Source organism: Mixophyes fleayi, chromosome 9 (genome assembly GCF_038048845.1).
Source record: "Mixophyes fleayi isolate aMixFle1 chromosome 9, aMixFle1.hap1, whole genome shotgun sequence".
NCBI lineage: Eukaryota > Metazoa > Chordata > Amphibia > Anura > Limnodynastidae > Mixophyes > Mixophyes fleayi.
In genome coordinates, this window is record NC_134410.1 from 103,313,313 (window position 1) to 103,329,297 (window position 15,985).

The 15,985-nt window shown below is 43.2% G+C and overlaps 1 protein-coding gene across 3 annotated transcripts in view; it reads right to left on the minus strand.

Moving 5' to 3' along the window:
- Nucleotides 1–8,560, minus strand: part of RABGAP1 (RAB GTPase activating protein 1) — a 113,436-nt gene extending 104,876 nt beyond the window's left edge. The window contains exons 1-2 of one of the 3 annotated variants that reach the window (XM_075184739.1): nucleotides 8,476–8,495; nucleotides 7,659–7,786 (exon numbers count right to left, since the gene is read on the minus strand). The gene's annotated coding sequence lies outside the window, so the exon portion shown is untranslated. Of the gene's footprint in view, nucleotides 1–750; nucleotides 772–7,658; nucleotides 7,787–8,475 lie in introns of those variants that run through there. The other 2 variants (XM_075184738.1, XM_075184740.1) reach the window with 2 other exon arrangements.
- Nucleotides 8,561–15,985: the final 7,425 nt, after the last annotated feature.

Sequence of the window (15,985 nt, forward strand, 5' to 3'; positions counted from 1 at the left end):
ATATGCCCGAGACACTATGGAGGCACCAATTAGTGACAGCGGTACAATCACAGCCAACATTATCTGCTATTTGCACCTGCCCCTGGCCACACCCAAATATTATGGCTCTCTCAGACATATAGGTGATATAGGTGTTTGCAGTTGCGCAGGCACTCCCTTACAGACTACATTAGAACGCCACCGTCTGCCTCTCCAGGTACAGGCTTGTGCAGAATTACGAAAATCTGCATAAGCGTATATAACAGTCTTATCCATAAGGCAGGTTACCCACTGGAATTGAATTTGCATTAAAAAAAAAAAAAAATGGCACAGTACAGTATGGGTTCCTATTGGTGCCGTATGCCCTCCTTTGCCTTCACATAATGTGCTGTGGAGTGTGTGTGTGTGTGTGTGTCACATAGCCATACTGATCTTCCCTCCAAAGAGATTTTATAAAGGAGATGGTCATTTTTCTTAGCAGCACTTATAGAAATCATTATCAGAAGCATGTTTAAAAATTTTTAGAGGTGACGTTAAATAGAGAGAGACACTTCTTAAATTGGCTTGTAAAGTAGGATGAAATGCGATCACTATAAAATGTTTTTCTCTGGATGTCTCCCTTGACACACAAAAAATATTTGCACAATTTCAGGAGATGAACAAGCTCCTTGGAATAAAGTCTGTCAAATATGCTGGGATATTTACAGATCAATTGAAAATAAGCTACTAGCACAATGCCTATTACTTTGATTATCTGCAAACTGTCATTACCTGGTTAGAAACACTACCAGCTAATGCCCAGGGGACTTCCCGACTGATCCAGTGTCTACCAAGAACAACAGAAACCGTAAGCAGAGCACTTATCTACAAGCCAGCAAACCATTTATACTAGCCCTACATTGTAGTCCTTCTACCTCAACTTTGTTGGGTTTGTTATAGGAATACTTAAAACTTTTTCTGTCTTCTGATATTTGTTTATGGTTGTAGGATGAAAGTAGGATGGACAAGGTGCTTTGGGGACAGTTTGTTTATTGCCATCGGCTACATTCTCATATGGTTGATCAGATTGCTGGTAAGACAAGGAGATGTTCCCCTAAAGTTATTGCCTTGTCAACAGGGCCGCCATCAGAAATCGTGGGGCCCAGTACAATGAAGCAAGCAGGCAGACAGGCATATATATATATTAGGGGAGAGGGAGGGAAAGAAACACTTCAGACCTTAAATCCCGCAGTGGAACGCATATGCGTTTCACCAACAGGAAGTTCAGCATTTGGAACTTCCTGTTGGTGGATGCGTTCCACTGCGGAAGTTAAGGCTGGCGTCTTCGCTGCTGTCTTCATTCTGGCTGTCACTGTGACAGCCAGGCTGAAAATAGCGGGGCCCTTGGTAAGAGTGTGCCGCTGGGCCCCCTGGTGAGCCCGGGCTCGGTACTGGCGGCCCTGCTTGTCAAACCGGTATTCCCTTTGACATCAATCACAAATATGGCAGAAAGTGAAATAAGTTTTAGAGCCTATAGTCCTACTTTAACAATACTCTTGTGGAACGTAAAAGGTCTAATTGATGGTCAGAACTCGCTTGATTTCAATGCCTTAAAATCCACTCTCCTGACACAGTGGGCCTGATTCAGTAAGGAAAGGATAGCAAAAAAAAAAAAAGTAACTTTTTACCTTGGCAAAACCATGTTGCATTGATAAACCAGGGATATTAGCAGGGTGGCAGTGTGAAAGTGGTATAATTGGCACACTTTGCATTGTAACATGGTTTGTTCAGGAGAAAACCTACTCCTTTTTTGCCTTACTTTCCTTAATGAATCAGGGCCAGTATGTCTACAAGAAACACACATGGCAGGGGCATAACTTAAAACAATCGAGTCCTGGGTGGCAAATGCATTTTATTCTTTTTTCTCAAATGATCTGATGCAACCAAATGCTCTGATTCTGTTGGAATATCTATGGTGGTTCAGGGGAGATTCGGTTTTGTGAAAACCTTTATTAAGTCTGTAAAAATGTTATATATAAATCAGCTTAAAGCTACAGGTTTTTTTGGCCAGTAGAAATTCCTCCTTCCCTTGTCCCGTTAGCCATTGCTCTTGTACACTTTGTCTCTATTATAACTAAAGATTACATAATGATTCCCTCCCTGAAAATACTGCATTACATGCTGACGATACCCTCCTTTTCTTGAATGATCACTACACCTATCCTATAAAAATATTGAACGTAATTGATAAATTTGGGATTGTGGTTTAAGTATCAACTGGAATAAGTCCTAAACTCTCCAAAACGAGCCACAGGGCTGTATTAACCTCATAATAATTAATGCCATTTCTCCCACAAATACTTTATATTATGTATATTCACCAGTTTATGTACCCAGTCTAATTATTAAAAACATCTATTTTATATGGAAGCAAAAAGGGTCAAGCTTGGCTCTCTCCACTCCTCAGCGTCCATTTGGGGAGGGCGGTATGGTTATCCCGGACTTATTTAAGTATTATATAGTGGCATACCTGCAATACTTTGCTTTCCTGGTGGAAAGTAGACATGTCAAATTCAGCATTCATGTTAGATAATGCCTGTTGTAACATTTACAGGGATATTAAACAAACCATATTTAAAGCCTTGACCTTTTATATGCACACAATACCAAGGACTGGCTCCATGTTCCCAGATTTACCCCCTATGAAACAAATACTTTTTATCCATGTAGGGAGTAGAACAGTTAATTAAAATTAAATTTTCACTCTTGGGAGATATTTAAGAGGATAAAATACTCCTCTCTTTTCATGGTCTTCAACAGCACAGATATACCCCATAACTGGTTTTATAAAAATTTACATTAGTGACACGTAGTATGTGCCCAATGATATAGCTATGCTTCCTGCTGGAATCATTACTATGTATGAAGTCTCAACTAGAAATTGCTAGAATACATCTTATGTTATACACATATAAGAGATGTAGCCTCATACTTTAGTAGCCGCCTGGGAAGAGCACACGAGTGACACATCAGAGGGGAGTGCTGAAGTTACCACGGGTGCTCTTGATCATTGCCCGAGACAGATTTACACAAACTCTTCTTTTACACGGGGCATTATTTTTGTCATCACAATATGAATGAAAGACTTCCCGGTATGTCCTAAATGTAAAAATCATAAGTAAATCATCTCATGTTGTCTTGTTGCATAATTATCAGCTGGAATAAAGCGATTGCTTAGTTGGACGATTTGCTATAAATAACCCTTTTTTTTTTTTTTAACCATGTCTATGTATATTGGGAATACCGACTCCTTTTACTAAGTCAGAAAACATTTTGTGTATTGCTTGTCTATAGATGGCTCCCAAATCACGTAGTTTATCAGGATGGTGGTACATGATAAACATGTGTTGCCAGTCAAAACTTTGCACAAAAAGTATCACTTTGGACACAAAATTGAGAGCGATTTTCATGGCAAACTAAATAGGCAACTGTTGGTCGGAAGATTAGCGCACACGCAGGCCAGCAGCACTCATCTTCCAACTGCATTTACCAATGTACTTAAATAAAGATCCTATCAAATTCAAACACTGTGCAGGCCATGAAAAATAAATATGTACAGTATTTTATTGTATTATAAACAAAAAAAAATGTATGAGAGGTGCAAAATAATCTGAACATGCACAAGGATTAGACATATTCTACATATCAAGAGCTTGCCAAAGAACTGGAGATCACCAAGGTTTTCACACACAATTTAAACCTCCACGTGACCAGCATAAATGAATCATCATAAGGATTTCTGATCCAAACTCTGGTAAACTCATGGTTACCAAACTACAGTGTAGATATCCAAGGTACATGAGTACACCAAATCTGTTTAACCATAACTACTTATCACTGTATATCCATGGCTGGTATTGATATTTGCCAATTGGCCAGGCATCAAAGCAGGTCTGGTCACAAACAACCCCTCTACCTGATACTAGTCAGTACAAAAGTGAGAGGATGATAATTAGACAAGTTGGTAAATGTGGGCAGAAGATAACCAATACTGGCCTGTGTGTGAGATCCTGGAAGAGATCTAGTAGCCCCAATAAAAAACAGTCAAATTAGACTCTGATATGGTTACTCGGGACAAGCTGCAGGACCATACTGTAAGTGGCTAGCTTTAAATCAGACAGAAGGACAAATGGAGAAGGTGTATGCGATATCAAGATGTTTTTTTTTTAATCGTAATATTATGTGCATTTTTCCTCCTATTACAGACAAAAATAAACAGATCTCAAAAAATGTGCTGCCGCCTTGAACATGAATAGAGTATAACTTTATTACAATATGGGTGTGTCTGACAGAAACTGGATTAGATAACAAGGCTACATACAATGTCACTCATTCTTGTCAAGACTTAATGTTAATATTTGTTCAACTTTTTCCTTAGGTTGAACTTTAAAAGCGTAAGTATTCTTATATTTTATAAGGTAACGCTGCTATGTGGTGACCTTTCAATAGTTAATAAAGCACCAATAGAAAATGCAAAAATGCTAGATGAGCAGCAGCGCACGGAGGATTGTCGGGGGAGAGGTTTCCCCCCCGCCGACCCAAAAAAAGTAAATAAAAAAAAAAACCGAGAGAGAGCTGCTGCAGCAGCTCCGTTTCGCCAGCGCTGTCCTATACAGCAGCCGCGGCGCTGTCTAAGAAGCGTCTGCGGCGGTGCTGTATACAATACAGCACCGCCGCGGACGCTTCTTTGACAGCGCCGCGGCTGCTGTATAGGACAGTGCAGCTATAGTGGCCACTTAGTTAGCGCAGGGGGGGGTTTCTAGAGACTCAGAAACCCCCCCTGCGTGCGCCACTGATGAGTGGGAGTGGGTTGTAGGTGTAACTACATGCATTAATTGCAGGTGATGTATGCAATATCTATCTGATGTTAGCCTACTGGATCTATTGTACGACAATTAGAGAAAAACAATTCAATTCTCATATGTATCTAATATTAGAAGAGCTGGAACAACATTATGTGCCAAAGTTGTATACCAGGAGCCATAACTATTCTTAATAGTCTACATTACATACCTCTGGCACTTTGCAGACATTCATTTATGAAACACTAAATAGTACTGTAGGTAAGGATTTTGAAAGACTTCAACAAACATGAGGAATCAGTCAAATACAACGTCAACTGAAAATGGAGCATTATGCTAAAGTAATGTTTGCCTCATTTGTGAATTAAAACAAAAATCCCATTAAAAAAAAAATAGTGTGTTTTCTTTAACATAAATCACTGTGGCAGGCTATAAGAAGTGTTTCAATATTTTAATACCATTTTCCATGTTGTATTTTTCTTCAGGCTGCTATTAATGATTTAGGATTAAGGACTACCATGGCAACCACAGGCAGGCGACACATGATATACCAAGCAGAGGCTTTTGAACGTCCATCTGAGCACTGTCTACACTGACATCCTCTGTCTTCCCCCTCTCCCCTCCTTTACCATCATATGACATGCTGAAACCTGCGAGGCTGCGTCTGTGCCTGGCAGACTGGCTCCATCTGTGCCTGGCAGACATTTTTTGTTTGCCAACAGGAGTGCTTTTGAAGATTAGATAATGATTAGTAGGAGGAAAGCTAACAAAAAATGTTATACATTCTTAAAATATACTTAACTTGCTATTTAAAAAAAAAAATGAATCCTCTATGTGGGAAATTACAACAGTTTTTCTATAATATAACCACCACAGAAAGGGGTGTCTAACACCCAATATACAATGAATGGAACCAGGGCCGTCTTTCCCATTGGGCACAATGGGCAGATGCCCGGGGGCCCTGCAGCCCAGGGGGGCCCGTTGGAGGCAGCACAAAAAAAAAAAAAAAAAGACAATACTAACCTTGCGGTCAGCTGGCGATCCGGCTCCCTCCCTGGTCTCCTCCTCCGTGCGGCGCTCGCAGTGCATGTCGGGCACATCACGCCCGCCCGACATCCACTGCGGAGCGCGATGGAGGAGGAGACCAGGGAGGGAGCCGGATCACCAGCTGACCGCAAGGTAAGTATTGTCTTTTTTTTTTTTTGTGCTGCAGGGCCTATATATAGATATATATATATATATATATATATATATATATATATATATATATATATATATATATATATATATAGGCCCCGGTGTACTGCTTTGCCCAGGGGCCCCAAATGTTGCTAAGAGGGCCCTGAATGGAACACTATTCAATACAAACCGTATACAAGCAATCTTAAATCCCTGAGGAAGCCTGCAAACTATGAAACGTGTTGGAAAAGATGGAACAACAAAACAAGTGGGAGACCTGCACTTCCTATTGTAAGTGGATTGGCATTCAAAGGGGAGGGTGGGTTGGAGAAAGGTACCAATATCCTAAAGGTCTATAAAAATGGATACCCCGGCCCACTTAAAAGTAATAAAAGCTCTCTGGTAAAGCTAAAGCAGAAACCAGGTGTGTGTGTAATGAAAAGAAAGGTGTACTGAAAACGAAACAAAAAATCTAAGTATAACAATAAAAGAGTGATCACCCAAATTAAAATAAAAACAAAGCCACAAACTGATTTCAATAATATCTAGACGTTGGATGAGCACAAATAACAACAATGCTGGAGCTATATGGTCCATGCACTCTTTGCTTTACCAGAGAGCTTTTATTACTTTAAGTGCGCCGGGGAATCCATTTTTTGTTGGATAAAAGATGTTCACTACCTAACCATCTCACAACATATCAGATTTGTACAATGCAAACATCGTGCCTGCACGGAAGCCCGGTAATATGACCATTACAGAGCCTTAGCACACAGCAACCACTTCGGGAAACCATGAAGTGATCTCTCCTAAACCATGCATAAAGAAAACTCTGCACTACAGAAATACATCTGCTTGTTAAGGATTTTGGTAATTTATACAAGGACAAAGAGTAGAACCACATCGAGAAGCATAAGTACTTACACTATGGCAACATTATAGAGCATTGAGACATAACAAATTTTATTGGGCATATTCAATCATCTTTGCGGTCCACAATTACACGCGGCTGTGCGTGTAAAGTGACAATACTGTACAGCAACATCGCAAATTTCCTTTCACAGCCCTATGATGTGCGCATGGAAATCTGCGGTGTTGCAGTTACAGGACTTGTGCAGCCACGTGTAATCAAGGACCGCAAAGCTAACTGAAAAAGTCCCTATGTGTGCTGTTCAAATTAAATGTGGACACAATACAAACCACTGACAAGTGGATGAAAAAAAGACTGCAAACTGTTTATAATTATCATTTAAAAGACCTGTTATTGACTCTTTTTTGTTGGATGTTGTTATTATACATGCATATTTCTTTAAGAAAATTTAAGTTTTTACATGAACACTATATCCAGTTGCATATAATAGGTAATTTAAGCGGCACTGAAGGTATTGTCCAACAGAAGAACCACTGATTCTCTGTGCTTTGACGTAATTTTTTTAAAACACAAAATTTATTCGAGACCAAACTCAATGGGTTAAAAATTGCCATTTAAAAAAATAAATAACGGCAAAGCGTCAAGAATCGGCGGTGAAGAACCACCGGTTAGTAAACATAGCCCTAAATATTTAATCTAAACTGCTTAATACAGAAAAGTAATTTTAAGCATATAAAGTTTACATTTAGAAATGCATTTTGAAAGCATTACGACAAGTGGAGATTTACCTCTGCTCGGCTTGCACAATATAGTAAGATCTCTGCTACTTGTTTACTTTGTCAAACTAGGAAGTATTTCGGCAGAGGAGATTCACATTTTGTGAAACTAAGCAGAAACCAGGTTCATATCTACAATTCTAAACAAAGAAGTGTTCTGTTATGTTAATGTTGCTAGTTTATTAAACAAGTTACCTGTATTTTATAAACAAAATAATAAGTATGGAATACTTTATAATACAAGCATTTGAAATACATATATTTTTATATAAAACAAGGTGCAAATAGACACAGTGCAAACAATTTGACATTCGTTTTCATTATTCCAACTTACAATATACAGTGCTGAATGCTCACTAAAACCTCTGTATATAGATTTGAATAAAGCATATGCTCTACTTGCACAAAGAGATCCATTGCCTCTTAGTACATGCCAATAATCTAGTAATAAATACTTGAAATCAGCAGGAATCACCAGCCTGACAACCTCATACTTATGGGACATAAACAGACTGTGCTCTCTCTAGAACCCATGTCTATGTAATGAGGCACTGGCTGTGTGTGGGCTGGATGTGACATCTGCATGAATAGCACACACTTCATGTGACGTAATGACCGGACAGCAGGACAGAGAAGCGGCCGTCTATCAGAGGACCGACGCTCTGCTCGCTGACAACCCTGCAGCAACTATGAGAGACCGGGCCGTGTTCTTCATCAGCCCACAATCAACAGATCCCGCGACACTGCACAACAAACCCTCGCTCTTCCTTCCGTTCCCTCGGTACCGGTCTACCCCTCCCTCCTCTCCGGTGTTACCCAGGTTCCTCACCTCCCGGATCCAGGCCATGAACGGATCCGCGCCGGATGTGACGACAGGCGTTACAGTCACGTGACGGGACCGTGCCATGGTCTGTAAACATCCGCTGCAGATGGGAGAAACTTTATTGAAAACAACGAAAAATAACAAATTGCTATTATTATTAGCATTTATGACAGCACTCTCTGGATAGTGCGCAGAGAGGTGTCTGTTGGTTGTCTGTTAGTGAATTACCTCGGCCGTGTAGCGGTTGACTAAGGATCTTGGGAGATGTAGTTCTGTAGTTACAGCCTCAGGTGCTATTACTATACTGGACAATATTTGAATAAGATTTCCATGGATCACTTGCTGCTCAGCAGCTGTAACTCTAAGTGAATTGCAACGTGCTGAATCCAGATAGAAGAGCTCTTCATCCTCTAGATGACACTGCAGCATAATGTGATGAGAGAATACATCTATAAATCGTTTATTTCAATATATAATAAGTTCTACAACAAATTGGATTTATTTTTTACTCAAGTTACCATCTGTCTTTCTTCCTAGTAGTGTGGTGGTGGTGGTGGGTCCTCTGCCTTGGACCCTCTGCTGTTTGCACAGTACAGTTTCTCCCCTAAAATGGTTGTTGCAGCCGTCCATTAAAGGAGCATAGTCAAGACTTGCATACTAATATTGGATAAAAATTTGTCACAGAGTAATTTATGTAGGAAAAGCGATGCACAAGGTTATCATGTTTACCACATCAATAAACGGGGTCATGTTGTGCCTACCATGTACGCACAACAACCATGTCCTTGGCACACACATCCCCTGAACTTGTCTTTGGAACACTACCCATAGAGGCCCAATAATTAAAGCTGGAGCTAAGCATGCGACTGTCTTAAGGGTAATTAAGTCCCTGTGGAAATTGGTAAAAACCAAACCAGTATTATTAAATACCAAACAAGTGAAAATGCATAAACCATAACTCCAATGCAAATCACAGTTAAAACAAAGCACAACCCTTTATGTTGCTTGAATTTTTTTTACTCATATATATGTATATTTCTTTTATTAGTTGGAAAGAATGAGTTCACAAATCCTTTTAGTGGGTTGTAAGTGGTAATAGGACCAGGGAAGACAAAAATTACAGTGAGGAAGCATTTTTTGTAAGTTTGAGGTTAAATGTATTCTGTGTTTCACACATGCAGTTTTGTCATGGTTTGGTGGGCTGGGAAAGAGGCTCGAGGGAAATAAAGATCATTTTAAGTATTTTCTTATATTTTCCTATTTTTAAAAAATCTTTTTACTGGATCATTATAATAATCTAAACAAGAATATACAGAAACAATGGAATCAGTAATAATCAATACAAGAAAAGACAATAGCAAACGCAACTACATTAGAAAACACAACTAGAACAAATAAAACCTTACAGAGACGATGAGGAGCTAGGAAGAAGTGAGAACCAAGCTTGTGAGAGTTGATATTCAATAGGGGTAGAGAAGTAAAAGGAGATGATAGAGGTGAAGCAAAGCGAGAGGAAGAGGTAGGGGGACTGAGAGTAGGGAGTTGCTTAGAATGGGGCAGGGTAGCAAATGGAGGTAATAGGGGTGGAAGTAAAGGAGTGGAAAGGGTAGGTGGAGCAAGAGAAGGGAATTTTATTAGGATGGGGCTGGGTATGCAAGGATGGGTTTTAACAAGCAGTTGAAAAATTCAAGTTTGGGGACGAGATTGGTCAGGTGGAACAGGGATTTCCAAAGGTGGGGAGCAGAGTGCTGAAGGCGGGAGTGTGACATGATAGGAGAGGGGGTGAAGTGAAGATCATTGACAGAAAGTTGTGGGCGAGTAGGGGACAAGGTCGGAGTTGTAGAAGGGGAGGGTTTAAAGAGGACATTATAGGTAAGAGTAAGCAACTTGGAATTGTATTCTAATGGAAATCGGGAGCCAATGAAGGACTTTCCAGAGAGGCACAGCAGGATAGGAATGTCGGGAGAGGAAGATTAGTCACAATGCTGCATTCAGGGCAGATTGCAGGGGGACAGATGTGTGACAGGCAAACCAGAGAGGAAGTTGCAATAATCAAGGCAGGAGATGACAAGCATGGATGATGGTCTTAGTGGCATCAAGGAAATTAAAAGGGCAAATCTTGGCAATGCTGCAAATATGGAGCCGTCAGGATTGCACAAGGCCCTGGATATGGGGAGTAAAACTGAGGGTAGAGTCAATCATGATCTCTAGACAGCGCACATTGAGAATAGGGCAGAGGGCAGCACCATCAACCTTAATGGAGATAGGAGGAGAGGATGTGGCACTGGGTGTTGGAAAGACAACAAGCTCAGTTTTGGATATGCTGAGCTTGATGAAGCATCCACCCATCCAAATGGAGATGGTAGACTGGCAGTCGGACACATGGTAGAGAGATCAAGGAAGAAACGTTAGATTAAAGTGCTGTCATCATAGAGATGATGTTGGAGTCTGAATGTGTGGATGAATTGACCAAGAGCGGAGGTGGAAAGAGAGCAACGTAATGGGCCAAGGGACCCCAATATATAGAGGGAGAGGAGGTGAGCAAGCACCAGAGGAAAAGACACTGAAGGAACTATCACAGATGTAAATGAGGAAAGTACACTACCGTAAAGGCCAAGGGAGTGAAGAATGTCAAGGAGAAGAGGATAGTCAACTGTGTGGAAAGTGGCAAAGACGTCAAGGACCACGAGCAGGGAGAAGTTGCCCAAGAGTAGATCAGTAGATCATTAGTCTCCTTGCTGAGGGCAGTCGTGGTGGAGTGGAGAGGGAAGAAGACTGTAAGGGTTCAAGGAGAGAGTGAACGATGAGAAAGTGTGTTATAACAGTTGTAGACTTGTATAAGGAAATGCACCTGTCCTTGAACATTTTTAGAATCAAGGACCTTTTGAATCACGAATTTTTGTGGCCCACTGGAACCTCTCCCAGGCACACTTGAAGACTGGGCTTGACCAGGATGAAGCACTGGCTTCAATAGAGAACAATGAAAGGTGTTTGGAATTCTTAACGAGCCTGGAATTTTTAACCTAAATGCGACGGAGTTCACCTGCTTGATGATAAGAAACGGCCCGATGAACTTAGGGCCCAATTTCTTGCAAGGTTGTCTGAGCCTGATATTTTTTGTAGACAGCCAGACTTTCTGGCCAACCTTAAGGGAGCAGGGGGTACGGTGTCGGTCCGATTTTTTTTTTGCAATAAGTGAGGCTTGTTTTAAAGATGAATGTACTTTCTTCCAGACAACTCTGAGATCCCTGGCAGTGGAACGGATCTCCTGGATACCAACGGACTGGAGTGAATACAAAGAGTTAGATCTGGGGTGGAAACCATAATTGCAAAAGAACGGAGAGGTTTTCGTGGATGAGTGACAGGAGTTGTTACAGGCAAATTCTGCCCAGGGCAACAAGGAGGACCAGTTGTCATGGAACTCTGATATGTAGCATCGCAAGAACTTCTCCAAGGACTGGTTAACCCTTTCAGTCTGCCCATTTGACTGAGGGTGGTATGCAGATGATAAACTGACCTTGATTCCCAGGAGGGTACAGAATGATCTCCAGAACTGCGCTATGAACTGGGAACCCCGATCGGAGACGATGTCTGTAGGGAGTCCATGGAGGCGGAAAATGTGTTGAATGAACAAAACTGCCAAATCTCGAGCAGTAGGCAGCCTAGTGAGTGGAATGAAATGTGCCATCTTGCTGAACCGGTCTACCACGACCCAAATGGTATTGTGTCCCGCAGAGGGTGGCAGATCGACTATAAAGTCCATGGACAGATGGGTCCAGGGTTTACCAGGGGCGGCCAACGGAACTAACTGACCTACCGGGCGAGTCCTGGGAACTTTGTTCCTGGCACAAACTTCACAGGACCGGACGTGACTCTTGACGTCAGCAGACAGAGACGGCCACCATACAGTACGGGAAAGGATTTCCAGTGTTTTGTAGACTCCAGGATGCCCAGCAGTCCGACTGTTGTGTGCCTCAGCAAGGACTGTCTTCCTTAGATGAACTGGGACAAACAAACATCCTGCCGGAGTGTTATCAGGAGCCAACCTCTGGAACCTTTGTAAGGTACAGCTCAAATCTTGAGTTAATCCGGCATGAATCATAGACACAGGAACAATAGGCTCTGAGCAGGTGACCGGAGCATGATGTGCCAGGAAACTTCTAGACAGGGCGTCCGCTTGAATATTTTTGGAACCAGGACGATAGGTGATAATAAAGTTGAAGCGAGTGAAGAACAGCGACCACCGAGCCTGTCGGGGGTTCAGACGTTTGGCTATATACTGTAAGTTCTTATGATCCGTTATAACGGAGATCTGGTGTGCAGCGCCTTCCAACCAGTGTCGCCATTCCTCAAAGGCCCATTTAATTGCCAGCAATTCTCGGTTTCCCACGTCATAGTTGGTTTCCGCTGATGAGAACTGACGGGAAAAAAAGGCACATGGATGTAAGCGGTGGGTCTGGGGGTCCTTTTGTGACAAGACAGCCCCAGCACCGACGTCAGAAGCATCTACCTCAAGAACAAACGGTACCCTAGGATCCGGATGTCTGAGAACCTGAGCAGACACAAAAGCTTTCTTCAGGGTTTTGAATGCATTTATTGCCTGTTGTGACCAAACAGTTGGATCACCTCCTTTGCGGGTCAAGGTGACAATAGGAGCCACGATATCAGCAAAGCCGCCAATAAACCTCCTGTAGTAATTGGCGAATCCCAGGAATCTCTGGACCGCCTTGAGGTTATTCGGTTGAATCCAATCCAGAATTGCTTGGACCTTGGTTGGGTCCATGGAGAAACCTTCTGAGGAGATTAGATAACCGAGGAAGGATACCTTCTGGACCTCGAACTCGCATTTCTCGAGTTTCGCGTAGAGGTGATGTTCCCGTAATTTCTGTAGGATTTGTCTGACATGACCCTGGTGCGCAGACAACGATTTTGAATATATGAGGATGTCATCAAGGTAAACAACAACAAAGTGTCCCAGGAACTCACGTAACACCTCATTAATCAAATCCTGAAATATGGCAGGAGCATTACTCAGGCCAAACGGCATGACCAGGTATTCGTAATGGCCCGAGAGCGTGTTGAACGCCGTCTTCCACTCATCACCTGCTCTAATACGTATGAGATTATAGGCTCCACGAAGATCAATTTTTGTGAAGACAGTGGCTCCTCTTAATTGATCAAAAAGAACGGAGATGAGGGGAAGGGGGTAGGTGTTCTTAACCGTAATAAGGTTCAGCCCTCGATAGTCGATACAGGGTCTGAGTCCACCGTCCTTCTTGGGTACAAAGAAACACCCTGCTCCTACTGGGGACTTGGATGGCCTGATGAAGCCCTTCTCCAAGTTTTCGTCAATATACTCCTGCATGGATTTGGTCTCTGGACCGGAGAGAGGATACAAGCGTCCCTTGGGTAATTTAGAGCCCGGAATGAGCTCAATGGCACAGTCGAAATTGCGGTGCGGTGGTAGTGTGTCAGCAGCCTTTTTGGAGAAAACATCCCAGTAGTCATGATACTGAGAAGGGAGCTGCTCCGGAATAGACTGAATAATACGTAGAGGTAGTGTCAAGCAAGACTGTGTACAATGGGGGCTCCACTGGACAATTTCTCCTTTTGCCCAATCCATGACGGGGTTATGGCAGGATAGCCAAGGGTGGCCCAGAATTAAAGGAACCGATGGACATTCGATAAGACATAAGACTATGGATTCCGAATGGAGAGCGCCAACGTTCAACTGTAGTGGTGGGGTCTCCCAAGTAATCTTGCCTCCTGGCAACGGACTACCATCTAAGCCACATACCGTAATGGCAGATTGGAGTTTAATCCGCGGAATCCCAGCAGAGCGGGCAAACTCGATGTCAAGGAAGTTGCCAGCAGCTCCACTGTCAATGAAGTCTGATAGTTTCGTAGAACGAGCACTGAACGTGAGCTGTGCAGGGACCAATAGTGCATTTTTCTGGGAGACAATTTGTAGACCTAAGTGAACTCTCCCCTCGTTCCTTAGGCATGCTCGTTTCCCGACTTGTTTGGGCAAGAACGGGAGAAGTGGCCTCTTGCGCCACAATATAAACATAAGCCTTGTGACCGTCTCCTGTCTCTCTCCTCAGAGGAAAGACGGTATGCTCCCAATTGCATTGGTTCCTCACCATCCTGGGAGATAGGAACGAAGGCGGATGGAGGTGATGACGTTTCCTTTTCAGTTTTCCGCTCTTTATATCTCCTGTCAATTTTAATGGAGAGGTGCATCAGATCCTCCAGAGAGCTAGGAGACGGGTATTGCACTAGCGAATCTTTAATCTGTTCAGATAGGCCGACACGGAACTGACTACGTAAGGCAGGGTCGTTCCATCCACTGTCAGGTGACCATCTACGGAATTCCGCGCAGTATTCTTCTGCCGACCGTCTGCCTTGTTTCAAGGACCGTAGGTGAGCTTCCGCGGAGGCCACTCGATCCGGGTCATCGTACAGTAAACCCAATGCCTCAAAGAAGGAGTCTACGGACTGCATGGCCGGACTGGTCTGTGGCAAAGAAAACGCCCAAGACTGGGGGTCAACCTGTAGAAGGGAAATAATAATCCCAACTCGTTGCTGCTCTGAACCGGAGGAGCGGGGTCTCATCCGAAAATAGAGCTTGCAGCTCTCCCTGAAGTTCCGAAACAAGGTTCTATTTCCGGAGAACCGATCCGGTAAATTCATTTTGGGCTCACAGATGGGATCTGGAGGAGATTGTGAAGCTTTTGTGGCTTCTTCTTGAACAGACATACGCTCAGCCAATCCCTGCATCATCTGATACAAAGACTCAACATGGCCTGCTAGGGTTTGTGCCGGAGACGGTGTGGATCCACTTGCATCCATCCTAATCTTGTCTCCGTGAGTGGGCCGGTTATAATGTTAGGAACCCCTCCAGCCGGCACAACACAACCCGGAGTCTACTCTGCCAGTCAGGTGTTCACTGGAGCCCCTGATGGTGGGGACAGACTGGGCTGCAGACTGACAGAGGGTCGTGAAGTGTGTACCGGCTGGGGAGAACCCAGGCAAGAAGAGTCAGGTCCACGCAGAGGTCAAAGGCCGGCAGCAGGTAACAGTAATGATGAACAAGCTGAGGTCAGAGGTCACAGGCAAAGTAGCAGAACGGGTAAACAAGCCAAGGATCAGGGTCACAGGAAACACAAGCGAAGTCCAATACGAAGCCAAGGGTCATACACGGGAAGTCAAACGTAGATACAGGATACAGGAACTGGAACAAGCAGGTCAGCAGACTGGAGCACAGACGCTATAACCGGCAATGAGGCAGCAGACCTCATTGCCTTAAATACCCAGCTGAACCAATCACAGGTTGAACACACTCCTGCAGGTTAATAGAGCAGTCACTAATAGAGCCAATCAGGGCTTGCCCCTGGCCTGCACAGTTGCAGGCTAATGCCTGTAATTGCCTCCTATGATCTGCCCCTATTAATTAGCCCACAGGCTGTAGAATCGCTGCGCCCGGCTTCCTCCTATTGCCGGGACGCAGCTCTGA